The 23,207-nt window shown below is 38.1% G+C and overlaps 2 long non-coding RNA genes across 2 annotated transcripts; one reads left to right on the forward strand and one right to left on the reverse strand.

The window, feature by feature from the left end:
• Positions 1 to 5,695: 5,695 nt before the first annotated feature.
• On the forward strand, positions 5,696 to 7,751 carry LOC137169356 (uncharacterized). The gene is made up of 3 exons (XR_010924444.1): positions 5,696 to 5,930; positions 6,400 to 6,979; positions 7,561 to 7,751. It is a non-coding gene; the product is annotated as an uncharacterized lncRNA (long non-coding RNA).
• Positions 7,752 to 20,721: 12,970 nt separating this feature from the next.
• Positions 20,722 to 22,022, reverse strand: LOC137169296 (uncharacterized). Its single transcript, XR_010924434.1, has 3 exons — positions 21,972 to 22,022; positions 21,601 to 21,831; positions 20,722 to 20,957 (listed from the first exon to the last, which is right to left on the reverse strand). It is a non-coding gene; the product is annotated as an uncharacterized lncRNA (long non-coding RNA).
• Between the last annotated feature and the right edge of the window lie 1,185 nt (positions 22,023 to 23,207).

A 23,207-nucleotide genomic window follows, 5' to 3' on the forward strand; every position in this document is an offset into this window, starting at 1 on the left:
TAGAGAAAGCAGCAGGTGAGCCAACTGTCAATCAGAGCTGTCAATCAACACCCACACGGCAGACATCAAACCTACTATGTCTTCAAATCTTATTAACAGAACAATAATTTCCAAAATGACCACCAGCACACCTATTAGTGGGCTTGAATTTAGAGACCAGAATGACTCATTGAAAACAATGATTGACTTAGTATTTCTAGAGAGAAGTTGAGGATTTTTGAATGGGAGTGAGCTGGAGCATCTAGCGGCCGTTAGTGGCACTTCAAACTCAAGACGTGCTGCTTGGATTCATCCACGTTCCGTTATTAAGGAAGGTTGTTGGAAGGTCCTGTCATCCAACGGAAAAAATGGCACTGACCAGAAGCTGCAACTCTGTAGTAAAGCACCAGTTAGCTTCGAGCACTCTAGCATTAGCTAGTTACAATACCTCTCTGAGCTACAAGTTTACACAGTTAATTTAAAAGACATGTTTGTGGAGTAGTTTATACTCACAAAGAAGAGGGTTAAAATTTGATGGTGTGACAAAAGCTTCCTCTGTTTTGGACTCTTCAGCGCTCAGTTCAGTAATGTCAAAACAGCTTGCTATTGATCAATGGCACAAATTAATGGGTAAGTTATGTAAAATGTGCACGTATTTACTTCTCCCCCCCTGAGGAAATCAACTGTGAAATTTTGCTGTGAAATCAAAACCTTTCAATCAAATCACCATTTAAATACAGAGTGTAACAGGTTCAACAGGTACAGGTTTTCTATCATATATAATCAATATGTTAAGCTTGCTAATGTAATAGCTCTAAATCAGAACCATTAAGCTTTCGATAACATTAGTTAATCATTTAATGGCCAGTCAGATACCATATATAAATCAGCTTTACATTGCCGGATGTAAATTAAAGGGTACTTTGTCCTTTTCACCAGAAGGATTCAGATTCAATAAGTTGATCTGATGCTGGATTCTAATTCAAATAAATGCCATTGAGTCCCAAACCTACATTGATTGACAGTTAGGAGCTGTTATCAAACAACAACAATGAATTTTAACTACAACTTCAAACAAATACTCTATTAGGACTTGAATTGTGCAGAGATATGTTAAAAATGAGTGAGTGAAATACAAATACATCATTTATTCAACAAATAACTGAATTTAACAACCTTTCAATTCACCCTTTGGTTGCAAACAAACTGGATGTAGCGTGCTCCTAAAAAACCTCCACTAATTGGTTGCTGTACTAATAAACCACAGGGAGAAACATGTTGCTGCATAACCATTTACACAGCACTAATCAACAGTATTGATCCAGTGTGTAATACAGGAGGCAGAGAGAGTGGATAACTGGCACACTTTGTTAATAGCTTTTCAGTTTCAAACCCTTCATGGTCTGTTTCTGATCAATACTTCCTATTTAAACTGTCTCTGATGTATTTATCATTGAGTTCAAACGACGCTACTTTATATTAAACTCCTCGCGATCAGCACTTCTAAAGAGCTGAGATAAGAAGACAGATGATGTATTCATATGCAAATACACCAGAAATAAAGTGTTTGTCAGCGTACCTGAGATGTTTGTGATTTGTGTTAAAATGGAGACAAGCCAAGGTGAGCAACTTTAGAACAGAGTACTTCATTTTTCATGGATTAGTTCACACATTAACATACTGGAATAAAGCCCATTTGATTTTTTTTTTTGTCTTTAAAGGATTTGGCTGGCAATTTTCTATATTTTTCTTACTGTCAAGAAGTCTCATGCAGAGCCAAACCAATAGTGAACTGATCTAGTATTGTGCATGTATCCAAAGCCTGATATATCTTATTCCGCTGTGCTGTAGACCCCTGTTGTTGTCCAGAATATTACAAACACTGGGTGACATTTTCCTGAACAGAGTGGTTACTGTAGCTTGTTTAGAAATGTCTCCAAAGAGTAAAAACAGCAATAACATAGATAGTAACCCCCACTGCGCATGGACAGAAACACAGTTACTTTTACAGCTTCACTAGCTTGATGTGCTACATATCACAACCTCATGACTTTGTACTGAAATTCTTTGAGACATTTCTAATGTAGTGCAAGAGGTCAAGAGTTTGTGATATGTAGCACAACAAGCTAGCAAAGCTGTGTGGATGAAATTTTGGTTGTCTGTCTGCAGTTTAAGCAGTGCTGAGATCAGATTTTTAAACATGGCTGCTGTAAAAAAGATACTTAATAAACTGTAGTGAGCTTGTTTTAATATGATTTGAGTATATGTGACATTTTGTGGTTAAACTGTTGTCCGACTGAAATGCTGTGATAGAAAACTGAACAGATCAGATTGTCTTCATCTTCCAGCCCTCTGTGGCACCAGATTTTATTTTTTTCTTCTAACTTTCCTTCCTTCCAACAGGGGGTTTAATGCTTACGTTCAGTTTGACCTCCTCATTATGGTCGCTCAGTTGATCTGTACAGTGTTAGCATAAAATTTGCATGTTCTGTTCATGCAGAAGCGAAGATTAAAACATCACAGTGTACAAGATTAATAAAAACAGAGAGTGAGCCAGTGTTTTGAAACATGGAATCAGAAGCTGGTGTCAGTGGTCAACAATGGCTCCTAAAGAATAAAATCCAGTTATTTAATTCAGCTTTTGCCAGAGAGGAGATATAATCCAAAAAACATCACAAACTGTTGAACTCACAGTAACACATAAATACACTCCTCTCTCTTCTGTTTATCTTCAGTTGTCTAATTTGTCTTTCGTCTTATTATTATTCATTTTCAGTATTCTTTTGCATATCTGGCTCCTCTAATCCAATCAGCCAATAAAACCATGAATAGAAGTGGACGTGGCCAGACAGCGTCTGGCCTCTCTGAATGCTAATCTGTCACAGCAGCTTTATGTGATGAGCATCAAGAGCCGACTATTGACAGTAGGTCAGACTTCATAATGTTTGTTTTGATCTGTTTAGAAGCTCAAGTGGGTGGGGCTTAATATTTTTTAAACGTGACAGGGAGGTTGTCGGTCACACAAAGGTAAAGTGACTTCCAGATCTCTTCTTGTCATTAAGGTGTAATTTTCTCTATATTATCTGACGATGTTGTGATCCTACATTACTGACTTTATATGTTGCTCAGCAGCTTGGTGATGACTACTGGTCAACATAGCCTTGTACTCAAATTTCATACTTGTTCTGTTACCTGACAACAGAAAAATATGTAATTGAGAACACCTATATTGTGAATTTAGCAGCATTAAAACACAGTGTAAGTGTTCACAGGGAGATCAACGGAGGTTTAACAGGCCTCCTCGCCATCAAATGTGTAATCTGTTCCCTTGGTTCATCAGTCCATACATACAGATTTCAACAACAATACTATTATCCACCACATGACCCCTGAGGGGCTTCTTAAAAACTAATTAGGGCCTGAACATGAAAGTGAGAGGAACCTATTGTTTTTGTAAAGATTATTATTATTATTATTATTATTATTATCCCCTACGTCATTGCATTTTTGAGGGGCCTAGGATGCTGGAAATTGGCACACACATCAAAACTGGTGAAAACTGCAAAGTTCTGTAGTGGTTGGGCACGGACATGGCCAGCAGGCTCTGTAGCGCCCCCAAATGCATGTTGGGATAAAATTGCTTGGAGGCAGATCCCAAGTCCAACAAGAATTCAGCCATTTTGAATGTACTGTGCATTTTTTTTTTCACAAAGTGAAGCCATTTACAGGTGTTGTACTTCAACAAACTCCTCCTAGAATCGTGTAAGACCTGCCCCCTCCTCAAAATAATAACATCATGAATAATCATGAAAACACTCCTGATTTCAGTGATGAGGTCTGTGATTTATCTCATAACAAAATAAAAAATGATATATTTATATATATAGTTAAACTTGGAAATACTGTTCAACTATACCACTGTGGATCAGCCGTGTGCAGTTATGTAAGAATTGTGTGAGTTTTTTTTTCTTTTTAAACCTCAACAGCTGATTTCATTGATTAAACCTGCCTGTATCTGCTTCCAGCCAAGTGCTGTTAGTTGCTCTTGGTTGGACAGGCAGGTATGAAAGGCAGACAGAGGCATAAATGAAATACATTTTTAACTGGGAAAAAAAAAAAAAACATGGGGGAAAAAAAGGACTTGACATATGAAGCAATCTGGGATCTGACAGCTTGGGCTTTCATCAATTGAACCAAAGTGATGTCTATGGGTAGCAAACCATTTCCTGCTTTAGATTCAAGTGATAAGACCTGCCTGTGAGTCAGTATTGTTCAGATGAGGCATTTAAGAATCACTGGGTCGAAGATGATGTTCATTACCTACCGGGGAAAAACCTTATTGATCTGTCCGCAGCCTTTATGAAGCAGAATGGGACTTAAATCACCTGACCAGCTACATTGCGCTCAGCCCCAAGCCAGATGATTACTCTGTTTGTCTGTCCATGTTTATCTTTCACCGGTTCTTCCTCTTTTCCTCCACTCCCTCTGGCTTTGTGCCCATATCTCTGGCTCTCTGTGCCTCTTTGTTTAAGTGTTTTGTTATATTTAGTGTCTCAATTTTAGACACTAAAATTTAGAGCTACAGCAATTAGTGGATTAATCGACTACTTGATCGACAGAAGATTTTGATTATCACATAATCATTTAAGCTATTTTTGAAGCAAAAACGGCAAAAAATGCTGGTTCCAGCTTCAAAAATGTGAATATTTTCTGGTTTTCAGGCAATTGATAATTGAAGTTGATAATGAACTAATTATCAGACTGACAGGCTCTAATCTGGACATCCAGTGATGACCAGAATTAGTTTAGAAATGATTGCAGAACTGTTTTTTTATTTATTTTTTTATAGCTGCAGTACTTTCAATACTATCGAATGTGTAATTAATGGAGATTGTATCATTTTAAACAAGTATCAGTACTTTTGACAACCTTACTACTGATCATGATTGACTGATGTTTCTATTTTTGGTTGTTCAGGTCCAGCCAGGTCCACCCAGGTCCCCGGCCATGGAGAGCAGGTCCACTGTCACTGGTTTTGTCACTCAATGTAGCACGTTGCGCATCCACTCTAAATCCGTTTGATGGCTACACCACACTTTTATTTGCTTAGATCTTAAGAATATTTCCATGTGACACTCAAACTAATTACTTATGTTTAATTACACTGCGTTCTCCTTCTAACTATGTTTGGTAACTCAGCCTCTCTCATAGTTCAAGTTTTCATCTTGTTGCCTTGGCACCGCACACCACAATGTGTTACACAAGGCATTAATGTCATTGTGCTGTGACACAGTCTAGGATTATCTCCTGATAACCTTGTTCTTAAATGAAACGTCAAAGGATTTGTCAAATACAGAGTTAAAGTTTCCCTGTTAAATAAAGTTATTAGTATATGTGTATATGTGTGCGCACACCTTCTGGTAAAAAGAGACAGAGGCTAAAGAGGCAGACAGAAGGCGAACTGATAAGATGGGGGTTTGAGGTGAGCACCGAGACACTGTATTACTCAAACAACATTCACACAACGTGTTGTTGGCAGCATGTCAAGTGTTGTATTGAAGTTTGTCATTTCTTTGTCAGTTTGTCGGGGGCGAGACAAAAGTTTGTAGAACTTGGCTAGCAGTCAACCTCCATATCACTAGCTGTTGTCCTTAGGAGAAGCAATATTAGTGGGTTAAGAAACAGAGACCTATCAGTGTTACATTGTTACATGTATGTATGCTATGTATTAGTTAGTAAGTTAAAGGGCCTAAATGTTTATATCCCTATCAGGCAGGCATGATAATGTTAGTTTTATGTGTATGGTTCTTGTTTGTCAGTACATAAATGCTTTGATCCTCTGTCACTGCTTTCCTTGCGGTCAGAACAACTCAGCAACTATGAGTGAGTCACTAGGGACAAAGAAGGGGCCAGATGTAAGGCATTTCTTTATGAAACAGCCTAAAAGACAAGTGAGTTGCACAAACTGTCAGCATTGTTTAGGATGATTTCATTACCTCATGGAAATGGCAAAGAGAGAAAGAATGTTCTTGCAGTTATAGATTATTAAAGGCAATTGTGCACTTAATATTATCAACATGCTAGTGGTTCATTTACACAGATTCTTTTCATTCTCTGGATTTGCCTTACTCGTCCTAATTACAAAACTGAAATAGATGAGGAATAACTGTCCAATATAATGTGCATACCTGCAATTTATTGAGCAATGAGTAGATGCACAAGTGAGTGAAAACTGACGTAAAATCTCAACATGAATTAACCACTTTGATTTAGCGTGCCTTTACCTATATGTGCATCTTAAGTTACACATTGGCTGCGGTAAAGATAATTGTGTTCATTTTAATCATGTGAGTCACATATATATTTATGTGACTCACATGATTAATATTTGCACTACGTGCAAATATTTCTCAGTCCTAGGATGAACAGAATTGTATGGGAGAGTCTGGTAATGTAATTCATCTGGGCGAATCAGCATGTAGTCCCAGGGTACAGCAAGGAGGAAAGGGATGGCAGGAACAGTGTAGCAGCGACAGAGGTGAGTTACCAAGTAAAATGAAAACAGTAACCTCCTTAACCCATGAAATGTCTTCTGTCTGCCTTTTCTGCAGTTTGGTTCATGTTAAATTTAACAGTTTTTGACACTCATCCTTTTTTATTATTTTAGTTGCAGTTTGATGCTTTTTCATGTCATATTTTTATTGAATTGAGGCAAATAATAGTAATGTAACTGAAGTGGAGTGTCATATAGTCTGGAAAACAGCAAGAATCAACAACTGATTTACAATTCTCTTCTTTTGTGCTCTGTACATTTCATGAGTTCTTTGCTGTCCTTAAGTTTACTAATGTTGAACAGAATTGTAACTGAATGTCTACTGTGTCACTGCATCTCTAACTCAGTTGTATCTGGTGTTCCTGTGGGTATTGAATTTAGGACAATCACCGTGGTATATAGACAGGACACAGTGTGCAGGAAAGGGACAGCTTGGTGTTGACTGAGGTGAGAGATTAACTCTTGCAATGTTCCAATACCAAGTTAACAAAATATAGTAAACCTAAAAGTTGGTGATATTAGTGGATAGAGAATAACTCAAGTTATTATAAATACTGAATACTGATACTTGGGTTCAAACATACAAGTCAGTTTTATTTATATAGCACCATACACATGAATTCTCTATCTTAATTTGAGAACCCTAAAATCAATATATCCTTGAAAGTTTTTGGCATTGTACAACTCGAAAGTGACAATTGAGAATTGAGATGATTTTCAAAGTCAAATATTTCAATGAAATAAATTCTGTGGTATTTACATTTCAACATCAAGTGTTCAGTAGTGATTAAATATCAAAATTTGATATTCAGTTGCTGATATATTTCCAATTATAATGGCAATTATTTGCTTCCATACACAACTGGATGTATTATCCTCAAACACACACACTTTTTTATTTGCTCATTCACTCCCCACTCGTTCCCACCCAGAGTCTGACTGAGGATTTCGCCCTTGCCTTGCTGTTATCAGAGAACCAGGATTACTGTGAGTGATTCAAGTTTCTCTTTATTTGTCTTTTCTGCCAGAGTCCCAGAAAATCATTACTACGAAGCTAGTGACTCTACATGATAAGATAAAAAAGCTGCTGCAGAAGAGGGAACCTTACTCCGCAAGTCAGATCAACAGGGTGGAGTCCTTAGAAGAGTTTGATGTTTCCGACCGCTAATGAAATGCCAACTGAGCCAATTGTTTTCCTGTGAAGACTGCAGTGACACCGAAGCTACAGACAGCGCTGCTGTGGGTTCTGTGTATCACTCAGATTTCCTGTTGCCAACCAACAGTCAGACCTCCAGAGGGGTTCTGCCTTTGCCACTGGCCCTCTGCCTGACCTCCAGAGCGACTCCAACTGTTTGTCCTACGACTCGGTTGCCCTCCCGAGCGACTTCACCCGTCTGTCCTGCCTCCTGGTTGTCCTCCAGAGCAGCTTTAGCCATTGCCACTGTCCTCCGCTTGCCCACCGGAGGTCCTCAGCTTGCCCTGCTCATCTAAGACTTTTAGCTGTGCCCCTGTTCAGCCACCAAGCTGTTCGCCTGGGGCTCCTGGCTCCTAGCTCTGCCTCTGTCTGGCCCCTGGGCCGTCCCCCTGAACTTTCTGGCTCTGCCTCTGTCTAGTCCCCAGGCCGTCCACCTGAACTGTCTTGCTCCGCCCCTGTAGGAATCTTTGAGGGGTCTCCAGGGGGTTTACAAAAAATGATAAGCAGTTTGCCATTACAAAATAAGACTTGTGTCTTCTTTCAGAATAAATTAGACTACTTCATAATGCCATCAATTTGCAAGTGAGTGGTATGATAGGAGCTCAAGTTCAAACTATACACAAATAAACTATAATAGCAGAATTTCACCTCCTTTTCTCCTTCCTTACTCCAAATGGAAATTTCTCAAATACATCCGTACATGTTGGAGCTGAATCCAATCTGAAATATGAGAGGGGACAATGTGAACACATGGAAAAACCTTAACAACAACCGTAGCAACCAAGCAACCACGGCTACGGAACAGATGGCCATTCATGGGCATGCACGACCAGCTCAGTGTAGAAAAAAAATATTGCAAACCAAGCCTTCATAGCAGTTTGACATGTAGGGAGTATTTCCACATATGTTCACCTCAAGTTATCAGTTATTTATATACTGATATAATTATGTAACAGAAAATCACAAAAAGTATAAGATGTCCCTTGAAATGAAAGAATCTTCAAATGTATTTAAGAGGAGTTGTTTTTTTCCCCCAGTGGCTAACTGAAAAGAATCAGCAACATATAAAACTGTATTGTCTGCATAGAAATATATTTAACAATCAGGTAGGGAGGATAAAATATCATTTAAACAAATGGTGAAGAGTACAAATTCCTGTGATACACCCTCAGCAATCTTGACTGGACAGAACAGGTTCAGATGAGTAATGAGTTCATTATAAGTTTTGTGAGTTGCTTTAGTAGTTTTATTGGATTTACTCCCTCTATTTTGTGGTGCAATTTTCAATCAAGAGAACATCAAAAATTTAATATCTTTCTCTTTCACCCTGCTGTCCTTCCATCACTATGACCCTGGTTGGCTGATGAATTATTTTACCTCAAAACATCAGTTACTTTTCATGAATATATCAAAAGGGACATATTACAAGGAAGCACGCTGTGAATTAATCTTTGCCCACACCTGTCAAAAAATGAAAGAAAAAGAACTGAATTTAAAAAGGCCAAGATCTGGTTCTGATTCATTTAACACCATTTTCATGCTTTATTGGTCACTCACAAAAGCATTCAATTGTATATTCACACCGGGACACTTAGCAGTGCTTCAGCTCAGCCTGCCAAAGCAAATATTAGAGAGATTAAGAGTGACTATCTTCTCTCTACACCTGAGGAGTGTAGAATTAAATGGAAAGTTTTTTTTCAGCTTGCTAAATACAGAATTTACATGGTTCTTGAATTATTTGCAATGACTTAATAGCTGTTCTTTCAAGCCACAATATCCATAACCAGAGGCAACATCAGCACATTTACAGCAGCATATCACAATGCTGGATGAAGGCAGAAATCTAATCTTTGTCATGCTTTCAATAAATTAGATACACAGCCACACATCCATCTATGAGAGTGTGTTATATCTATGTGAGTATTTATTATTTTAATATACTGAAATACAAAAATATGATCTGGTTTGTTGTGGTTGCCAATTATAGTCTGGAAAAAGATATTTTCATAATTAACTTCTGTGATGAGCTTCTGGCACAGGCGAGGGACGACCTGTTCTTAATCTTCTAACAGGACATCCTGAGACTGGCTGAATTTGATTTTCAGCTTGTACTGACCCTCCTGCTCGAACCACTTTCATTTAGCTATTCAACATTTTCAGTCATTTTTCTGTAAATCATGCAAAGATATTCCAGTAGAGCTTCAGAATATAAATATAGGAGTATTTTCCCATCTCCTTTCCCATTTATCTGTATCTGATAGAAATCATTACTTGTCAAATCAAAATGTGATTCTTCAAACACTTATAATCCAAAAAAAAAAAAAATCTCATCTATTACTTCTAAATAACAGAAACACTTATCTGACAATTTAATGTTCAAACTTCATTCTTGATCTTGAAAACAAGCAGCTAACAAAACAAGCTCATCTCAAGATCCATTTAGTAGCTGTTCTGGAGCTTTCAAGCGTTCTTCATCTTCATCCAACAACTCCATCGGCTGAATAATAACTACAAAGAAATAAATGTTATTTTATGGTGAGGCTGCATGTACCCTTCAACCCACTGTGCACCAAATTACATTTTATATATTCATAAGACTTGACTTTATTGTTCCTTTGAGAAAAACACTTCTTGCAGCAGTCATTAAAAATGCAACAGACGCCATACAGTACATAAATACAAACAGAAGAAAAAAACATATAGACACTGAAAGCATATTTGAAGCGGATCCTTTAATAGCCAGTATGAACAAGAGGAATAATTACAACGAGGAAAACCTCTTTCAGTGTTCACATGGGCACCTGATTGTTTTAAAGCCACTGGAAACACAAATACACAATAGCCTTCTAACCATGTAATTTAGGGTCTTATGGACATAACAACAAGCATCTAAAAAGGTATTAGAAATTAATTTCAATCCAAATTCGAAATATTGTCATTTATGTTTTTGAAAATGTAGCACCCGAAAGGATATTTTATTTTATAGCACTTTGTTAATATCATTTATTCACATTTGGTTAAGTATTATCAGTAATATTCAGTTATTTTGATTTAGTATGTATATTTGTACCCGACAGCAGGGGGCAGAGTGAAGCTGTTTGTCGAAAGAGTACTGCTAGCTAAGTAACTGCAGAAGAAGTAGTTTGTAGTTGAGGAGTGTTTTTTGCGCCTGGTGCTGCATCGACAGCTTGTTGTTTTATGTTTTACCAGATCTATCGTGTACAATAAAAAGTGAACTTATTCTACACCATACCGTTGTACATCATGTGGTGTAATACAAACACATAAACAACATGACGTGCTGTGGTAAGTGTACTGTCTCCAGTTGCGGGCGTTTCTGTGTTATTGGTAGCATTTCTGCATCTCAACCCAGTTCATTTTCCTATATTCTTCATTACTGCGGCTTATTACCCACTGTAAATTTAAACGTACACTAGTTCTGCTCACTTTTAGCTCTCTCCTTGTTTTAGGGACTTTCTCACAAGTCAAACAGTTGTTCACACGCTTTTCAGATCTGCTAGTTACTTTAGCTTAGCAGTTAGCAATGGCTTCCTTCTCTCCCTCTCACTCTCCTGCTCTCTCTTGCTCAGTGTGTCTTATGTTTAGCTATTCCCCTACTTTCTTTAGTGATAATGGTACATGTAATAAATGTTGTTTATTTACTCCAGTAGCCCTAAAATTAAAGATAGTTGTAATGTTGTCACCCTTCTCAGTGATGGACATGAACACTGATTAACACAGTGATTAAACAATATACATTTATTGACACACACACACACACACACACACACACACAACAGTTAACCTAATTACATCATATCCTATCATTATATGAGCCAGAGAATGCAATCTATTCATTGCAGTTATCATTTATTATATTAGATTACATTAGACTCAATTTAATTGTGCAGAGTACAAGTACACAGCTAACAAAATGCAACTTAGTAGTGCACTATTATTCACAAGTCCAGTATAGTATTTTACTAGACTAAGTTAGCAAGAACTAGATTATCTTTGTTAGAGTATAGAGCATATGTACAGAATGTGCAGATGGCATATTTATAGGATTAAGCATGTTTTTATGTGCAAAGTATACATAGATAAGTGACAGTTTTCCAGTGTGCAATTACAGAATATAGAAAGTAAAGATAAAGAATATGCACAGGTGTGACTTCAGAGTTGCACAGTCAAACTGAGTCTAAAATAGAGAGAATTTTAAGTTAGTTGAGAGTTTCAACAGGTGTGGCCAGGCTTGGTTGAAAGCCCACTCACCACATCAAGAAGCAGGCCATGTGTGGGGAAAAAGGGAGGGTCAGCGTCCAGCCATAAGGGAGGGTGTGTTTGGGGCACTTAATCAGTGTCCAGCCACAAGGGAGGATGAGGGTGTGTGTGTGTGTGAGGCACTTAATCAGCGTCCGGACACAAGGGAGTGTGAGGGTTTGTACATGCAGAGTTGACTTTCAGGCTCTGCTGATCCCAACAGGCTGTGAGCAAAACCTCCATGTCCCCCGTGTTTTCAAACTCAGTGGTCATGCTGGTCCTCTTCATCCATACTCAGGAAGGTTGACTCTTTCACCTCCCCTGTGAACACCCCTGGGTTGCTGCAGACCCACTGTACAGCCAAATGGAGGTTCTTTATGATTTTGGGCTCCTCCTTCGGCAAAGAAAAATACTTGAGATTGGGATTAATTTATAACATCAGCTGTTGGTACACCAGGATGCCAGCAAGAAATAGGGAGTGTGCCAGTGACACCAACTCGGCTTTGACATGCTCTACTGTTATTCACCATATCTAGAACAGCGGCCATCTTAACTAACAAATCACAACCTCATCACACTCAGCCTTGTTACTTGTTTGATCATAACAGGGTTGTGAGATTGTAGTGTTTTTAACGCTTTGGTCGTGAAGTTCTCCAATTATTTAAATGAAACATTATATTTGATTGACATTCTTATACCACATGCATGTGTTGAATGTAATAATGTCCATGTTAAAGCTGTGTGTATGCAGTACCAGTGTGTGTGTGTGCGCGCGTTAGTGAAGCATATCTTGTTATCCTGTTACGAATACAGTCATAATAAGCTTATTAGAATTACATGACTGGAAAGGGTTCTCTATTCTTGTGAAAGTTTCTGCCTAGATTTGCACATCTCAGTCTTAAATAAATTGCTCTGAAAGAATGTTTGATTTAATGATCAATTTAAACATATACAGACATCTATGAGTCCATGATGGCATGAAAAACACCAGCAGAGGCAGTATTGTGCACACCTAAACGCCGATCCTGAAAGAAAGGAGAAATCCCTGCAGAGTGAATGCCAGAGATAGAGGGGAAAAAAAAGGAATCAATGACATAAGTGAAAGAGAATAGTGGCAGAGGCATAAAAAGTGGAGAGCAGCTTACAAAACAAGCAAGGAAAGGAGAAAAGCACTGAAGAACTTAACCACTCCTTCACAATGTCCAGATCATGTATCCATGGCCAGGATTTTCAAGGTTAGAGCAATAAGCAGTTAAAAGTGTTAGAAAATGACTAGGTTGAGTGTAGAAAACTAGAAGAGAACAAGTACTATTAGTTTTTGAGGTTGCACGTGATACTTTTACTGGTTGATCCATTTTCCCATGTTTTTACATCATATCCGTTTCTCATCATTATTTAATAAATTATATATTTTCACTTTAAACTTTGTACTAATATATATATATATATATATATATATATATATATAAATATATATATATATTTCATATTATGGTTGAGATCAGGTGTTTCAGCCATAACATTGGGGGCTCGTCTAGGAACAGCCATAACATAAAATTGTTGACGAGCCCCCAATTTTATGTTACCAATGAAACCCCCTGATATCAAACATAACAAAAAAAACACAGAGAACCAAAGTTTAAAGTGAAAAATAATGATTTATTAAATAATGATGAGAAAATTAATATGTATAGAAAAAAAACACCAAGAAATGATAAAAAAAAAAAAATCAGGACTGTGGATGGGTTAAAAGGTCTTTGAAAAAGGAATCCAGCGGATGGCTGCCGAAACGGACAAAAAAAAGTCTGGTACTACTCAGGGCTGCAGCTGTCACAGAGGTGTTTACTAATTTATTGACTGTGTTTGAAGGCAACATGTGGTGAGGAAGGAAAAAAAATAAGAAAGAGACCGGCTGAAGAAGAAGAAAATAAAAATGTCAGGAAAGACTGGACAAAGAAAACAAAAAGAAAAATACAAAAAGTAGCTGCCAACATCTAAAGAAGCATTCCGATTCACTGCAGTCAAAGGTGAATGAGCTAACAGCAAAGTGCCCCATAAACCCCAGAATAAGGAAGACGTTGCTGTTATCAGCAATCACTGATGAAAAGGAAAAGACAACCAATTGCAAAAGTGACAGAGAGGAACAGTCCAAAAATACAGGTCACAGAGATTTGCTGAGGATTCCCTAGGCTTTTCAAGTAAGTGTTGGCAACATGAGGAGAGTCTTAACTTTGAACGGAAGAAGACCAACAGGTTCACTGATGAATTCAAGACCAGAGTGAAGGTGTTTTATGTAAGAGATGATGTCAGTAGGATCACAACACCAACCAAACAAACATTCACAAGGAACAAAGTCAAGAAGCAGAAAAGGTTACTGGTTGATACACTGAAAAATCTTAACAGAAGTCTTTTATCAGGGAACAGAGATGAAAAGGTCTCATTCCTTGTTTTGACATCTTCTACCTTTTTGGGTCGTTAATCCAACGATCTCAGAACGAGACATGCATTTGTAAGCTGCATGGAAATCTGAGTTTTGTGGCTTGGAAGCTCAATCAGCTAAAACTTATTGAGAATGCCAATTTTGAAAGCTTGGTAGAGAAGATGTGCTGCAACTCATCCAACGAGCTGCATGTACGGAGAGTAGTAGTATATAACATATTAATACCATAACATATGTTAGTACTGCTACATATAGTACTGCTTCCCCTGCTGGCCCGCACGTTCCCACTTGGCCCATAAACTTTGCATTGTGATTCTCGGCTCAAGGAAAGTTTTATAAATATAAAACCTCCATGGATCAAAAATTCCTAAGAGAAAGAGTCATAATTGATGTTTGCAGTGCAAGGTGTAGTGTCAACAGTTTTGCAGATGTCTCTTTTACCGTGGTGGTCTGTGGAAAAATGCTTTTTGGGCTACAGGGGGATTTTTCATTGCAATACTGCAAGACCACTGGGGAAAAATTGGCTGAACAGCAGTGCCCTATCCAGATCTTATTATACATCCATGCTTCTGCCGCAAGCTGAAGAGAAACATGTCAGGGGAAGAGGCCTTAATACATATTGACTTTTCAGTCAATATGTTGTAATGTAATATTTCAGCTCCCACATTCGAGCAGTCCACTTTGAGGCTTCATATCAACAGGCAACTCTGCATATGCAGGTGTTTTATGTTGGTGAAAAACCATCTCCCTCTGCAGACATAAAGGCCCTCCAGGGATATAGCAAGACATTTAGTCCACACATCCACAAGTGTCTGTGCTGCACTTTTTGGCCCCTGTATTCAGTACAAACAACGAAGCAACTTCTTCCTTTTTAGCACAGAATTAGACAGAAGAGGACTCCTCAGGGCTGGCTCTTGGAATTTTTTCAAGGCTAGTCAAGGCAAAGTAGCACCGGATGGCGTCGTGGGAGCCTCAAAAAGAACAGCTGACATGAAGGGCCGTGATATGCCGGATGCACACAAGCTGTTCAAGGCCTTGATGATTATTCGTGCTTTCTATCATCCAGGCTAGACAACTGCAATTCCCTTTTCACCTGCCTCAGCGATTCGTCCCTGTACCATCTAAAAATGGTCATGGTTACACCCATCTTATCATTTTTACATTGACTTCCCATCAGGTTCAGGATTCATTTTAAGGTTCTTGTTTTCACATATAGAGCTCTGCATAGTCAGGCACCTGTGTACATCTCTGGCATGCTCCATCCTCTGACCAGGGCTTACTGGTTGTCCCTCGCACTTGACTGAAAACAAAAAGGTGATTGCGCTTTTGAAGTGGTGGCTCCAACACTGTGGGATGGTTTTCATATTGTCACATCCTGCCAGGACATTCTGTTGTGTTTGGACTCTGTGTTTTTGTTCTTTTGGGTTTATGTGTTACCCTTATGTTGCCGGGTCATTTGGTTGAGTTTGTTTATGTTATTTGACTTTGGGGGACTTTCTTGCATTTTTTCGGTTGGATTGTGTTGTGTGTTCTGAGATTTGGTTTTCTCTGATTCCGTTGTGTGTTCCTTCACTCCTCCTGTGTTCATGTGCTCCTCCTCTCACCTGCTCTGCATTATCCTCGTTAGCCCTGCCCTGCTCCAAGTGTCTTCCCCAGTCTATCAGCTCCCAGTCTGCCCTTGTGTTGTGTCACCTGTTCCTAGTAGTCTGATTATTTTAGTTCTTGTTTCATTTTGAAATGTTTTCTCCTTGTGTTTTGTTACCTTTACTTCCTGTGTTTTCCTGCCTTTGTTGATTGCCTCATGTATTCACCTGTTTCTTGTTTCAAAGAGATATTACAGAATGCTGAGTAGATTGTTCGAAGAATGTCCCACCAAGACTTCTATGGTAGAGATTTTGTCAGTGTTCATACCAAGGCACTAATCTATAATATCTCTGGTTGTATAAGGCCATTCTGGGAAATGCTGTAAATGAACTGCATGGGAAGACTGCACGGGATTTCCAGGATTCGTACACCTTAATTTGTGAGGTTAATCATTTTCTAGATTATCAATAAGGATAGTCCCATCTGGATATTAATTGACTTTCCAGAAAATTAAGTGTTATATTACAGTGACAAGATTATATCCATATTGCCCACCCCCATTTTCAACCATTGTATAATGTGTGACACCTGCATATTGACCTAATTTTAAAATATTAGTCAAAGACTCAAAAGATGGACAATACTTTAAAATGGTGAAAAAACAGAATGAAGCATGAGAGGAACAACAATAATAACAGGAATGAACACATGTCAGTAAAAGATACAGACCATAAAACAAGTACTTGGTGTGTGGATTTATTTTTTTTTTTTTTGGTTGTTACAGGACAAAACCCATACAGCAAATTGCTCTCCCCAAACACCAGATGAGATGGAATAGACATTTCAGAGAGTATTGTCAGTGATCAGCCAGAAATTACTGGCAGTGACCTGATGGATTAATCTTCTCCCACTGAAGAGAATTTATGTGTGTGAAATGGTAATTAGGGGTTTAATTACATAACCAGAGGTGGTTAAAAACTGCATATGATAACTTTGTATGAAAAAAAAGTAGTGTGTGCATGAATAATTAATGAATAGGTTACATTTCTTTATTTCAGACCACTGAAATAAAGATAAATCTGTCCACCAAATGCAGTGTGACTTTAAATTATTCATTCACTTTAAGTTTAAACATTTTGTTTCCACCCATGTGGTTTCAGGAAACTCCAAGGATGGACATTCTGAAGAAAGGGCTGCAATTCGAGACATTTATAAAAATCTTCATTGCCATCAAGTTAGAAGGGTGCGTTATTCCATCGACTCTAAAGAATATCGTGAACATGGAACATCTTGACATTTGTTGACAAGAATTGATGGTAATTTCTCATTCATCTATGTATTCAGTTACTTTATAGAGAAATCAGGAAGGCCCTGGTCAAAGACCGAGAGAAACTGTTGAAAATCATTTCAAGGACTTCCTGAAGGAAATGAAGATCCCTGGAAAAGTGGACTGTCATAGATGCTTAAATTAAAGTCATACACTAAGGAATAATGGAAGAGACTGGAAAGCAGTGAAATCCTTTGTACACAACAAAATACTAACTATCAAGAGAAATTTGTGCCAACAGTATTAAGACCAGTAACACTGGGAGGCAGAAGCCTGAGAGCTCACATTATGGAGCATCTATGTTAAGTGTTTGAATACTGGGAGCCTGCATTACGGGGTATCAGTGTCATGTGCCTGAATATTGGGAGCTCACATTATGGAGCATCAGTGTCAAGGGTCACAATATTAGTAATTCATGTAAATGGAGCATTTTTGTGTCATAACATTGGTAGTACATGTAACACAGAATCACTGTTTCATAACGTTGAAATGATTGTTTTTGATAACTTGGATTAATTTCTGTAACTACAACTGTTACTAGAAACATAGATGTGTTTGACCTCCAACATGTCCCCTGTTGGCTTGGTGGTCCTCTGTTGGTGGGTGTGTAACAACACCGAGGTCCACTGTTGCATAGGTAGGCAAGTGCGTATACACACATATTCCAAAAGCAAGCGTTGTGTTTTATTTTAATGACCTATTCAGTCAGTTTACAATGTTTTAATGTGTGCTATGTTGGTGTTATCATTGTTTTTCCTGCAGTTGGTTTAATAAAACTCTGTTCAATTTCAATGCATATCTACTGTCCCTCTTATATTGTTACTTAATGAAATACAATGTTTATAGAAAATCTTAAAGTGAATTTGAGAATAAAAACAACTACTTATGTTAGGCTGTATTTGTCTCTTCAGTCCTGTTATCCTAGTCTCAACCCTGTCTCACCTACATTTTTTTATTTTTTTAAGGTTATGAAAAAGTAATTTAATGGTTTGTTGAACTCTTTTAGTTCAAATTCTGAAGTTGAGCCACATCTTTGAATAAAAAAAAAAAAAAAAAAAAGAGGGGGTCGCTGTCACAAAAAGTGCCCATTTCAGGCTTTGGTATAGCAAAAGTGATATTTTCCATAAATTTTTATATTTGCAATTGTTGAATTAATGTGAGGGACATCTGACTACTAGGAAAGTGTTGATTTCACTACAAATACATTTTAAAAAAATCATACTCAGCTTCTAAAGTGTCCATAACAGGGTTGAAGACTAGACTAAAAGTGCCCATATCATGGGCAATAATAATAGATTTGATGCCTGAGGTGTGAAAATATGTGTTTCTAGAAGTTAAAAATGGCCTTAATGTTGTGGGGTGTAATACAGCGAGAAATACATTTTGGTAATAAATAAATAAAATAAATAAATAAATCTCTAACAACGTCAAAGTCCAAATCGTACCAGTTTTGTGAAATAACTGTTTACTTTGTTACTCATAAAGCCACAACTCCCAAAATTATCTCCAGCTCTATCACAACCAGCGCTGCCTGATATATTATTGATTATTGTTTCATTAGTTGGTTATTTGCCTAATGATAACACCCACACTCACCCACAGTCTTACATACCACTATATCACTGTTTGTTTTCACAAAGTCAACAACAGGACAGGGTTGCTGTCTTTGTATTTTTTATTTTTTTAAAGGATGCAGCAACAGAGCGTGAAGCAGGCTGTCTGGGAAAATAAATCCTCTTATTTTCCATTATCCTCACCGACCTGGGTACCTCTCACACACACACACACACACACACACACACACACACACACACACACAATGCACCACACCATCCACACCCATTTCACAGGGCTCCCATTAAGGGGCTCGAATTGTAATGAGACATCCATGAATAAAATAGCATTTCACTGGTAAAGGAACTCACACAGATTCAGTTGAACATGTATTTAAGAAGTTTGAGCTGTGCAACCCGGTGTCACAGCAGTTCGTGAAATAGTCACAAAATCTAATCTATAGATTCGTGTACATGGACACAAATTTTCCATTTTTTTCATGACACTCAGCGTGACTTTCAAAGTAATGTATTTGAATCGGAAGTATCTTTTTCGTGCCTGCACTATGTTTTTCTTTCTGTCATTTGGGACTTGGGAGCATAGAGCTGTATTGTTTTTTTTCCCTAGCAATTGTTAGTTGTTTTTCACAACAGTAAAAGTGAAAATACACCAAATGCAGATTTGTCAAACAAGTCATAAGGCTGTAAGCACGATGTATAATCATAAAATATAAAAAAAAAGTGTCTGAAAAACATCTGAAACTGGGTTGGATTAAGTACATTTTTATTTAGGCCTGGTACATGGGGCTGAACAGGTGAACCCAAGGACCAGCTGGCTGGAGGTTTGAGCTGAGGGCTGACAGGTGTACAGAGCTGAGGGATCCAGGACGGGGGGGGGGGGGGGGGGGGGGGGGGGGGTTGCGAACAGGCAAGCAGAACAGACAAACTATGCACGTGGAGACACAGAGCTACCGGCAGGTCAGGCATCAAAGCAAGCTAGGAAAACATGGTTGGAAAATATGCCAACAGCAAACCGAGACTAGGAATGATCTGGCAGGGACTGGCAGACTGAGCAGGGTATCTGTAGCAGGTAGTGATGACTGGATGCATGGCAGCTGTGCAGGTCTGGAACGAGTAGCAGGTGTGGAGGGAGAGAGAGACAGAGAACAGACACGCCTGAACACACACAGAGACAGACCGGGAGGTAGAGGGAAAAAGAGGACACAAGGGCTATGCTGGGATTGTGACAAGGCCTACTTGAGGTTAAACTCCATGTATCAACCTAATTGGACGTTTTCACCTTATCTCGACTAGCAAAAGATGAGATATGACCTCAATTATGACATTTTATTTCTGTGCATTAATTTAGAGGGAATCCTTTGGCTGCTGGGTATGGGCCCATTCGCTACTGAAAACAGAGGGGAATTTTCTTCTCTTACTGGTACTTGTTGAGTCTTTCCAGTAAACTTAAACCTTTTAACATGTGTCAAGCACTTATCATTACCAAACATGTCTTTTATAAGTGTTTCATTTTTCATCATTCATTTCAAGGACCAACACCATTTTGAAAAAATAAACGAAGTACTGAGAATGATTGTAACCAGTTGTAACAAAACAAAAACCATAAAAAACAAAAAAACATTAACAAAGTTTAAACAAATTAATAATGCACAGATTTCTGGGACGTTTTAACTGTAGCAATAGTGAAAGAATTTAAACTACTGGTGGTGGGATAGCCCGTAGGTATGGACGGTTTGTTCTCCAGTTGAGGGCAGCCCTACAAGGACGTGAGGAGTTGATGACTGAATTTAAGTTTTCGGGTGAAAACTGATCAAATCTTTTGCGTACCCAACACTAGTTGTGAACTGTGACTTTAAAAATACAGTGCATGCGTCTCACCTTCGCAAAGGTACTCATAAAATGACATTATCTTCTGAAGGTGGTCCTGGGCGTAGGCGGTAAGTGTGCAGCAAGGGGTTAATATTTCACATTTGGTTTTTTTGTGTTTGTTTCTCCTTGCCAAGAAGCAGCACTGGCTTTTAGCCAATGACATGGATTTTCTCAAGCTGCAATGGCAACATAATTGCATAGATGGGAATGTGTAACCACTGTGCAAATGGACAGTTAACACTAACAATCTGTAGGTTTATTCAAAATAAAGGCAGAACCTTTGTGATTGTGTCACTGAATGGGCGAATGCTGCTGCACATAGATATACAGTAGACAATGTGCATACATTGTAAAGTGCTTTGAGCATGAATGTTGTAGTATGAATGCATTCCATTTGTTATTTCCTATCCACTTGATAAGAACTTTTGATTATTATATTGCACCTGTGATTCTGTCATAATGTAGGCCTGTATTAGTTATGAACTCCTGATGAATTCCTGAGTATCAGTTAGATTTGCTGTGTGTTCCAATTATGCTGTAATAAATAATTTAGATGAGACTCTTGCAGAATCGTAATTACATCTATCTTCAAAGTTAACAGTTAAATTGTAACATAAATTAGTTCTGATGACACAGCCAGCACGAACAAATAAAATAATTGAAAAAATGATTAATTCAAATTTATCCTGGCCTATTATTTGGCAAAAAGGTCATAAATCCGACCTTGCAGTGGCATGCTCACATAATAACAAATGGTTCCACTGAATTTATTTCCCAGATTATCTGTAGAGTTTAATGTCCTGTAAAAAATGTACATACCATGACCATGGCTTCATCCCTGATGGATGCAATGCTGTGATTCACCCATTCCTCTTGCTTCTCATCAGACTTTTGAAACTTCCTCTTAAAGCGCTGCTCCAGAGCCTGCTCCTTTTTACAATGTAAATAGATCTTCTGCACACAAAATAAAATGCCCCGACAAAAGGAACACGTCTTTTTTGTAGACGCCCCCTGGCATTATGACAAACTGACAGACTGATGACAGACAGACTGACAAACAGAAAGACAAAGACAGACAAGTAGTCAGAAAGATGGAGAGAAAGATTGAGAAATAAATAAAGATATAGATAGAGATTAGAGAGATTGATAGAAGTATAGATAGATGGATAGAGGTTGGCTCTTAGAAGTACCTTTGGGTTTTATAAATCAGTTGTTTACAGTTGTTTGGTTTGACATGAGCTGCAGGGAGAACAGAAAAAGTTAATTATGTAGTGGAGGCTAGTTTATATTGAAAGGTTTAAAAAGTTTATTCAAACTGAGGAATTATGATTTCACATTTTGTTATAAAAACTTAAGATAAATTAATAAAAATTCACATCTTTCTTTTTCCTTTAACACTGTTAAAAGGCTGATACATTACTGTATGTGTGAACCAAAATATCACAATGTTTAGTGGAGCTCACACAATAACATACACATTTTTGTAGGCGTGAGACCCATACTAATGCTCCATGCTACCCTTCAGCTCATAAACTAGTGTTAGCTTATGTTGAACGTCAGCTAGCCAGCCAGCAAGCCTGATTTCACAAGTTTTTTGGGTTTTTTTTTTGCTCTGATAAAGATGAAACAATTGGTCAGCCTTTAAATCACTGCCCTAATATGTAAACCATGTGAGGAATGGCAAAGAAAGGCGTCACTTATAACATATAAGCAAAACATGTAGCAGACTATTAGCTACATAACTTACCTGGACAGTAGTTTGACCGTGGAAACCCTGTGGAAGCTACATTCTTCCTCTTCTTCGTCTTCTTCTTCTTTAGTATTTACCAGCTTAGAGGCGCATTAACTGGACTGGAGTGTGGAACAAGAGATTATGGAGGAAATCAAAAAGATTTTTTTTTTTAGCTAAATCAGTTTCTTTTAAAAATTGAATAACATCACAACATATCTTGCCTTCTGTTTTCCTCCAACAGACCTGACAATGAAAAGTCATGGTGTTTCGCCTTCCTTATTGCCTGAAGGTGATCTTCAACAATGAAGTAGTACATGTTTGACTGTTTCCGGTTGGCTACAGTGTGTTCATTTTCCATTTGGGTGCTTCTCTATTTTATATAATGTATGATTGAGACCTGTGTGCTCTATTTTCAGACGAGTTCATTTCCCTTCACACCAACATGAGCAGGAAACCAAAGAAGTGTGTAGATGTAATATGCAGGATGGAAATAAGGGGTATAAGGAATATTTAAATTATAATATCTGTTCTACATGACAATCTGCCAGATCTTATGCTGGTTAGTGCTGAAAAGCTGTCAGATACAATAACGGTGTTATTTATCTCCTTCTTCTCTATCCACTGCAGGGCCAATAATATTGCCAATAGCTCTGTGGTATATACTGACAAATGGTCTGATACCCTTTTCATAATA

This window comes from Thunnus thynnus, chromosome 18, assembly GCF_963924715.1.
Source record: "Thunnus thynnus chromosome 18, fThuThy2.1, whole genome shotgun sequence".
Lineage (NCBI taxonomy): Eukaryota > Metazoa > Chordata > Actinopteri > Scombriformes > Scombridae > Thunnus > Thunnus thynnus.